Below are 10,444 nucleotides of genomic sequence, written 5' to 3' on the forward strand. Positions count from 1 at the left end.
TTGTGCCGCTAACTAAAGCCATGATCCATGGTGGAAGTTTCAGTTTGGACAATTAATCCTCAATATCTTATGAGAATTTTATCTGTAGTTGAATGCTTATGCATTAAAGAGGAGTCCATTATCTGTTGTCTATGTTGTCCCGGTATGGATGTCTAAGTTGAGAATAATCAAAAGCGAGAAATCCAATGCGAGCTTTCTCCTTAGACCTTTGTACAGGCGGCATAGAGGTACCCCTTTGTGACACTTGGTTGAAACATATGCTATGCAATGATAATCCATGTTAATCCAAGCTAATTAGGACAAGGTGCGAGCACTATTGGTATATAATGCATGAGGCTTGCAACTTATAGGATATCTTATACATAACACATATGATTTATTACTACCGTTGACAAAATTGTTTCTTGTTTTCAAAATGAAAAGCTCTAGCACAAAAATAGTAATCCATGCTTCCCTCTGTGAAGGGAATTTCCATGCTACTTTTATGATGATACTCACATGTTTTATACACACTTTATGTCATTATTATGCATTTTCCGGCACTAATACCGAAGAGCCAGTTGCTGTTTTCTGCTGTTTTTGGTTTCAGAAATCCTACAAAGGAAATATTCTCGGAATTGGACGAAATCAACGCCCAGGGTCTTATTTTTCCACGAAGCTTCCAGAAGACCGAAGAGGATACGAAGTGGGGCCACGAGGTGGTGACACACTAAGGCGGCGCGGCCAAGGAGGGGCCCGCGCCGCCCTAGTGTGTGGGCCCCTCGTGCCGCCCCTAAACCTACCCTTTCGGCTACTTAAAGCCTTTGTCGCGAAAACCCCAGTACCGAGAGCCACGATACGGAAAACCTTCCAGAGACGCCGCCGCCGCCAATCCCATCTCGGGGGATTCAGGAGATCGCCTTCGGCACCCTGCCGGAGAGGGGAATCATCTCCCGGAGGTCTCTTCATCACCATGATCGCCTCCGGATCGATGTGTGAGTAGTTCACCCCTGGACTATGGGTCCATAGCAGTAGCTAGATGGTTGTCTTCTCCTCATTGTGCTATCATGTTAGATCTTGTGAGCTGCCTATCATGATCAAGATCATCTATTTGTAGTGCTACATGTTGTGTTTGTTGGGATCCGATGAATATTGAATACTATGTCAAGTTGATTATCAATCTATCATATATGTTGTTTATGTTCTTGCATGCTCTCCGTTGCTAGTAGAGGTTCTGGCCAAGTTGATACTTGTGACTCCAAGAGGGAGTATTTATGCTCGATAGTGGGTTCATGCCTCCATTGAATGCAGGACAGTGATGAGAAAGTTCTAAGGTTGTGGATGTCTTGTTGCCACTAGGGATAAAACATCAATGCTTTGTCTAAGGATATTTGTGTTGATTACATTACGCACCATACTTAATGCAATTGTCTCGTTGTTTGAAACTTAATACTTGGAAGGGGTTCGGATGATAACTCGAAGGTGGACTTTTTAGGCATAGATGCATGCTTTGGATAGCGGTCTATGTACTTTGTCGTAATGCCTCGATTAAATCTCATAGTACTCATCATGATATATATATGTGCATTGTTATGCCTTCTTTATTTGTCAATTGCCCAACTGTAATTTGTTCACCCAACATGCTATTTATCTTATGGGAGAGACACCACTAGTGAGCTGTGGACCCCGGTCCATTCTTTACATCTGAAATACAATCTACGCAATTGTTCTTTACGAGTTCTTCACAAACAAACATCATCATCCACACTATACATCTAATCCTTTGTTTACGACAAGCCGGTGAGATTGACAACCTCACTGTTACGTTGGGGCAAAGTACTTTGATTGTGTTGTGCAGGTTCCACGTTGGCACCGGAATCCCTGGTGTTGCGCCGCACTACACTCCGCCACCAACAACCTTCACGTGTTCCTTGACTCCTCCTGGTTCGATAACCTTGGTTTCTTACTGAGGGAAAACTTGTCGCTGTACACATCACACCTTCCTCTTGGGGTTCCCAACGGACGTGTGTCTTACACGCCATCACACCTATTAATGAAGAACTACATAGAGCTTGTTAAAATTTGGTTTGCATGATTGGTCTCTCTAGAGTCTAGATATTTTCTGGTTAAGGTGTTTGAACAACAAGGAGACAATGTAGAGTCTTATAATGATTGCAATATGTTCTTATGTAAGTTTTGCTGTACCATTTTATACTTGAGTTTGCTTCAAACAATCTTGCTAGCCTAGCCTTGTATTGAGAGGAATTCTTCTCATGCATCCAAATCCTTGAGCCAAAAACTATGCCATTTGTGTCCACCATACCTACCTACTACATGGTATTTTTCTGCCATTCCAAAGTAAATTGCTTGAGTGCTACCTTTAAAATTCCATTCTTTGTCTTCGCAATATATAGCTCATGGGAAAAATAGCTTAAAAACTATTGTGGTATTGAATATGTACTTATGTATCTTATTTCTTATAAGTTGCTTGTTGAGCGATAACCATGTTCCTGGGGACGCCATCAACTATTTCACCTTTGTTGAATATCATGTGAGTTGCTATGCATGTTCGTCTTGTCTGAAGTAAGGGTGATTTATCATGATCAAATGGTTTGAGTATGCATATTGTTAGAGAAGAACATCGGGCCGCTAACTAAAGCCATGAATCATGGTGGAAGTTTCAGTTTGGACATTAATCCTCAAATCTCTAATGAGAATATTATCTGTTGTTGAATGCTTAAGCATTAAAGAGGAGTCCATTATTTGTTGTCTATGTTGTCCCGGTATGGATGTCCTAAGTAGAGATCTATCAAAAACGAGAAATCAAATGCGATCTATCTCCTTGGACCTTTGTACAGGCGGCATAGAGGTACCCCTTTGTGACACTTGGTTGAAACATATATTATGCAATGATAATCCGTGTTAATCCAAGCTAATTAGGACAAGGTGCGGGCACTATTGGTATACTATGCATGAGGCTTGCAACTTATAGGATATCTTATACATAACACATATGCTTTATTACTACCGTTGACAAAATTGTTTCTTGTTTTCAAAATAAAAGCTCTAGCACAAATATAGCAATCCATGCTTCCCTCTGCGAAGGGCCAATCTTCTACTTTTATGTTGAGTCAGTTTACCTACTTATTTCTATCTTAGAAGCAAACACTTGTGTTAACTGTGCATTGATTCCTACATACTTGCTTATTTGCATTCATCATATTACTTTGTGTTGACAATTATCCATGAAATATACATGTTGAAGTTGAAAGCAACAGCTGAAACTTATATCTTCTTTTGTGTTGCTTCAATGCCTTTACTTTGAATTTATTGCTTTATGAGTTAACTCTTATGCAAGACTTATTGATGCTTGTCTTGAAATTACTATTCATGAAAAGTCTTTGCTATATGATCAGTTGTTTACTCATTATCTTTACCATTGCTTTGAATCACTTCATTCATCTCATATGCTTTACAATAGTATGATCAAGATTATGTAAGTAGCATGTCACTTCAGAAATTATTCTTGTTATCGTTTACCTACTCGAGGGCGAGTAGGAACTAAGCTTGGGGATGCTGATACGTCTCCAACGTATCTATAATTTCTTATGTTCCATGCTACTTTTATGATGATACACATATGTTTTCTACACACTTTACATCATTTATATACATTTTCCGGAACTAACCTATTAACAAGATGCCGAAGTGCCAGTTCCTGTTTTCTGCTGTTTTTGGTTTCAGAAATCCTAGAAAGGAAATATTCTCGGAATTGGACGAAATCAACGTCCAGTATCTTATTTTTCCCGGAAGCTTCCAGAGCACCGAAGAGGGGCCAGAGGGGAGCCAGGGGGCCCCACCCCACAAGGCGGCGCGGCCAAGGGGGGGCGCCCCCTATGGTCTGGGCCCCCTAGGTCTCCTCCGAGGCTGCCCTTCCGCCTATATAAAGCCTCCGTCGCGAAAACCCTACACCAATAAGAGATACGAGAAAATTTCCAGAGCCGCCGCCATCGCGAAGCCAAGATTCGGGGGACAGAAGTCTCTGTTCCGGCACGCCGCCGGGACGGGGAAGTGCCCCCGGAAGGCATCTCCATCGACACCACCGCCATCTTCATCGACGCTGCTGACTCCTATGATGAGGAGGGAGTAGTTCTCCCCCGAGGCTAAGGGCTGTACCGTAGCTATGTGGTTCATCTCTCTCTCTCTCATGTGATTTTTATGTGATCAGGAGCTTTGTGATCTAGTTGAATATCATCTATGTGCTACTCTAGTGATGTTATTAAAGTAGTCTATTCCTCCTCCATGATGTAATGTTGACAGTGTGTGCATCATGTAGTACTTGGTATAAGCTATGATTGTGATCTCTTGTAGATTATGAAGTTAACTATTACTATGATAGTATTGATGCGATCTATTCCCCCTTTCATAGCCTGACGGTGACGGGTTTGCATGCTATGTTAGTACTCGGTATAATTGCAATGGTCTATTATGCACTCTAAGGTTACTTAAATATGAACACCGAATGTTGTGGAGCTTGTTAACTCCGGCTTGAGGGAGCTCTTGTAGCCCTACACAATGAATGGTGTTTGTCATCCAACAAGAGAGTGTAGAGAAAGTAGTATTTGTTTATTCGGTTATGTGATCAATGTTGAGAGTGTCCACTAGTGAAAGTATGATCCCTAGGCCTTGTTTCCAAATATCGAATCTCCGTTTATTTACTGTTCTACTGCATGTTTACTTGCTGCCATATTTTATTCAGATTGTTATTACCACTCATATTCATCCATATCACTTGCATCTCACTATCTCTTCGCCGAACTAGTGCACCTATACATCTCACAAGTGTATTAGGTGTGTTGGGGACACAAGAGACTTCTTGTATCGTAATTGCAGGGATCTTGAGAGGGATATCTTTGACCTCTACCTCCCTGAGTTCGATAAACCTTGGGTGATTCACTTAAGGGAAACTTGCTGTTGTTCTATAAACCTCTGCTCTTGGAGGCCCAACACTGTCTACAGGAATAGAAGCGTGCGTAGACATCAAGCTATTTTCTGGCACCGTTGCCGGGGAACGAAGAAAAGCTACACCACAGAGATTCCTAACTCCCACGTCAACCACACGCCAGTAGTAGACAGCAGTGGTATAACCCTAGTTCTCAATATATGGAAAACCATTCACAATTATCATTGTTCTCAACCTCTACCAATGCAAAAGCCAAATGTACTAAACGGTTGTTGGCATCATTTCCTATTGACACCAATAGTGAGCCCTTGAATTGCCCGGTCAAGAAGGTCCCATCGATAGCGATGATCGGCCTACAATGTTCGAAAACCCTCGGGCATTGCTCAAACACCCAAAATGCATGGTGAAATAGTCTCACTCTTTTACCGTTGTGCAATATCATTTTGGTACTAGAAGGCTCCACCACATGAACCATGCCCGGGTTAGTAGCGGCCATCGATAACAACAACCTAGGGATTCGGTTGTATGCTTCTTCCCAATCACCATAAAACATCTTGAACGCGGCTTGTTTGGCCTTCCATGCCTTCCCGTACTTGACATTGTAGTTAAAGCGGGATTTCACCGTATATTGAACGAACATAATGCTCATGGTTGGAAGTGAGGATATCTCACCTGAAAGCTTGTAAGCGATGAACTCGGATGTGGGTTGACGGTGATATGACTTGGCATCCTTGCCATCAAGCTTCTTCCCCCGGCACATGTGAGTTGATACACAACTTGTTATGTGCCAAGAAGGTCTTGCACGGACAACCCATGGGCACCGATCCTCTTCACATTTAACCGTGTAGCGCTTCGTCACATCCGAGTGAACAACGGTGTAAGGCCGATGATGCTTAATCGAGAACTCTTTGATCCATACCTTAAATTCCAACAAGGGGTCAAACGTCAGCCCTTTAACTATCCCATTCATCTTGTGATCCACATCCCGGTGGGAAATTGGCCTAGCTCCAAGAAGTAAACTCTTGCAACCGTCAACCATATGCCCATCCGCAAGACTAACATCACGGAATAATGGTATCCGAATATCCCGTCTAGTTACCTGTTTGAATATTTCGGATCTTTCGCCGTCCTTAGCCGTGAACCCATCCTCATCAAGATCTTCATCAGGACCATCGTCATCTGAGTCTGATGCATAACATCGGGAATAAGGGATGGATTGATCCATGTTCTCTTGTGTAAAATCACCAACATTAATGTCATTGATATCGAAATCATTCTCACCGTTCTCATACTCATCATACTCTTTCTCCAATGGCTCTTCTTGGGTCATGGGAGGTTCGGTGACTTCTTCTTGGCTCATGGGTGGTGGACTCCTAGCATCAATCAGGGAGGCGCGCCAGTTAAGGTCAAGTTGTAAATTAGTATCAACCCTCTTGGTCGCAAACAACTCCAGAGCCTTGTCTTGTGATTCAACCATTGCCTCCTTTTAAATAGCCAACGTTGCTCGGAGTTGATACACATTGTCTTCCAACGGTGCATTCCAAAATCCACATTATGTCTTCCCTCCCTCTAACTCAAGAACATCACTTGGCTCATTCCAATGCAAGTCAATCCTCACTTGTCCAAAACCTCGGCATTGTTAGGGCTATGGTAAAACACCAAGTCAAGCTCATCCGGGTCCGGCTCTATGTTTCCTTTTAAAAAAGCATCCTTATCCACATGATGAACATGAACAATTCTTACCATCTCTAACATAATTTCAACAACACATAGATAAATATGTTCAGTAATTAGCCATGGCAAGACAAAACAAATCAAGCCATACAACCAAACCTTAACACTTTTCCTCGTCCAACAAACCCTAACATTCCAAAAAACTAGGGTTGGGAAATCAAGCTAGGGTTTCACATCTAGGGTTTCATATCTAAATGTAACAAAATCCATGAAAATCTTGGATGAAAAATAAGGGGATCGAAGGAGATTACCTCAAGGAATGGGTTGGAAACACAATCCACACACAACTGCAGAAATTCAAAGGGATTTGAGAGGGATTTAAGTGGGGGAGAGAGGTGAGGCACCGGGCTCGAGAGAACGAAGAGAGAAAACATAGAAGAGTGGGGCAGGGTCGGGCTGGGCGCCTCAGAGGACACACATAAGTGGATGTGTGGCGCATGTGCGAGCGGCGCCACACACCCTACCACGTTGGCTACGCGCCACGCGCCTATGCGAGCGGCGCCACACACCCTACCACGTTGGCTACGCGCCACGCAGACACGTACATGCCACGCAGGCCACGATGTGTGACGCCGCTCGCTCGGGCGCCACACGGTGAAGTGTGGCGCCGATCGCACATGTGCCACACAAAAGGATTAATCGACTGAAATAGTTTACCGAAGGTTATTTCGTGCAATAGTTTCAACAAAGAGTCATTTTTATCAAAATCGCCCCACTGGTCACGAGTATCTTCACTTCTGTGTTCCGACTCCTCAGGCGATGTGTCAAGTGATTTGTTTGCACGTGATCAAAGTACTGCTTCTTCCACCAACTTCTGAAATTCAGACGTCTATGTCCCTGTCCTATGAAAGCACAAGATGGGCGCCACATCGCGAATCTTTGACCCACGTACAATTCGCACGACTGTCTTTTCCTCGAAAAGTTGAAGTAAATTCGCACGAGCGTCAGTAAAATATTCTCCATCGCCAATAAGAGCAGTTGCGTTCCCGAACCCGGATTATGTCTCTAGAGGACGTGTTTTGTTCGTGCCACGTTTGGAGAATGTCGCTCCTCAGTCGTGTTCTCAAACGTCCTTCTTAAATTAATACTAGTGCACGAAAATAAAGGTTTTCATTCTAATTTGATTATATATTACAAAGTTTGAATGAAAACTGCTAGATTTCATCTAAATCCTAGCCTACTAGCCACCCGACGGTGCGTTCGACGGTCCCGTCCCGTCGTCGCCTCTCCTCCGCCGTAGTTTCTGTTGCGCGCGCCACCTCTCCATGCGTAGGGCGGAGGCCAGACGCCGCTGCTCCAGCAGCGTGTCGTCGCCTGCCCTCTCCTGCTACGCCGCCTGGAGGGAGAGCTCGACGGCGCGGCGAATCTGCGTCTCTTCGCGGGCACGGGAATCGTCCTGGAGCTTCTTCTCCGTCTCGAAGGAATCGACGAGCACACGTTGCTGATCGGCCGTCTCGTCTCGGTGCGGCCCGTCGTCGTCGGACCACTCGAAGTCGTTGTCGTCGTCCTCCTCCTCCTGCTCCGCCTCCTTCTCCTCCGCCTCGGCCTCCTCCTCCTCCTCCTCCTCCTCCTCCTCCTCCTCCTCCTCCTCCTCCTCCTCCTCCTCCTCCTTCATTCGCGCCTCCAGGCGCGCCGCCAACGCGTCGGCCTCCGCTGCCAACGCATCTGCCCGCCTCCCCCAGGCCGCCTCCGTTGCCGCTAGCGCCGCCTCCCGCTGCTGACGCTCCTCCACCGCCAGCTGCTGCTGACGCTCCATCGCCTCCTGCCGCCGGCGCTTGATCGCCTCCCGCCGTTCACGGTACTGCGCCTCCCGCTCCTCGCGCTGGCGCCGGCGCTCATCACACCACCGCTGGCCTCCGTTCGGGCCGCGCGCCTCTTCTGCTGTGGCGGGGTCGAATGCCGCAATGGTGTCTGACAGCGCCTCCTCCTCCCACGCCGCGTTCTCCTCAGCTGCGGGGTCTCCCGCTGCTGCCGCCTCCGCCTCACGCTGCTGACGGGCCCGCTGCTCGATTGCCTCCCGCCGCTGTCGCAGCTCTGCACGCCAAAGCTCCGCCCGGCACCCTCGCGACTCTTCCTGGGCGGCGGCGATGTCGAACTGCGAATCCGGTGGTGGAGGTGGTGGTGGTGGAGACGGAGGTGGAGGGAACTGGCTATCGTCGGGGCGGTTCATCATTGCGCAGTGATGTTCGAGCAATGAGGGTTGTGCTTGTAGCAGAGAAAGCTGGAGATATGCCCAAGAGGCAATAATAAAATAGTTATTGTTATATCTTAGTGTTCATGATAAATGTTTGCATACCATGCTATAATTGTACTAACCGAAACATTAATACATGTGAGTTATGTAAACAACAAGGAGTCCCTAGTAAGCCTCTTGTATAACTAGCTTGTTGATTAATAGATGATTATGATTTCGTGATCATGAACATTGGATGTTATTAATAACAAGGTTATGTCATTGGATGAATGATATAATGGACACACACCCAAATAAGCATAGCATAAGATCACGTCATTAAGTTCAATTTGATATTAGCTTCCGATACATAGTTACCTAGTCCTTCGACCATGAGATCATGTAAATCACTTATACCGGAAGGGTACTTTGATTACATCAAACGCCATTGCGTAAATAGGTGGTTATAAAGATGGGATTAAGTATTCGGAAAGTATGAGTTGAGGCATATGGATCAAGAGTGAGATTTGTCCATCCCGATGACGGATAGATATACTCTGGGCCCACTCGGTGGAATGTCGTCTGATTAGCTTGCAAGCATGTGAATAGTTTACAAGAGATGATATACCTCGGTACGAGTAAAGAGTACTTGTCGGTGACGAGGTTGAATAAGGTATGGAGATACCGATGATCAAACCTTGGACAAGTAAAATATCGCGTGACAAAGGGAATCGGTATCGTATGTTAATGGTTCAATCGATCACTAAGTTATCGTTGAATGTGTGGGAACCATTATGGATCTCCAGATCCCGCTATTGGTTATTGGTCGGAGAGGAGTCGCGACCATGTCTGCATAGTTCATGAACCGTAGGGTGAAACACTTAAGGTTTGATGTCATTTTAAGTAGATATGGAATATGGAATGGAGTTCAAATGTTTGTTCGGAGTCTCGGATGGGATCCAGGACATCACTAGGAGGTCCGGAATGGTCCGGAGAATAAGATTCATATATAGGAAGCCACTTTCCAAGTTTGGAAATAATCCGGTGCATTTATGGAAGGCGCTACAATGTTCTAGAACTTTCCGGAAGAAATCACCATGGAAGGTGGAGTCTGATACGTCTCCAACGTACCTATAATTTCTGATGTTCCATGCTTGTTTTATGACAATACTTACATGCTTTGCTTGCACTTTATAATGTTTTTATGCGTTTTCCGGAACTAACCTATTAACAAGATGCCGAAGTGCCAGTTCCTGTTTTCTGTTGTTTTTGGTTCCAGAAAGGCTGTTCGGGCAATATTCTCGGAATCGGACGAAATCAACGCCCAAAACCTTATTTTTCCCGGAAGCTTCCTGACAAGGGATTAACTTATCAATGCCTATAGATTGTAGGCTAGGGTTTAGTTAGAAGTAGAGGGCAAGTAGATCTCGAAGGTTTCAGCCGAAAAGTACTCGACGAATATGAAAACTAGGGTTTGCAGACAATGATTCGATGATCTCCTCGTCCCTCGACTCCCCCTTTATATAAGAGGTGGAGCCGAGGGTTTCGTTTTGTACAAGTTACGGAGTCCGGGACGGTTTCTAACTCATCCCGCC

The sequence above is a fragment of the Lolium rigidum genome, chromosome 7 (genome assembly GCF_022539505.1).
Source record: "Lolium rigidum isolate FL_2022 chromosome 7, APGP_CSIRO_Lrig_0.1, whole genome shotgun sequence".
In the NCBI taxonomy this organism is placed as follows: Eukaryota; Viridiplantae; Streptophyta; class Magnoliopsida; order Poales; family Poaceae; genus Lolium; species Lolium rigidum.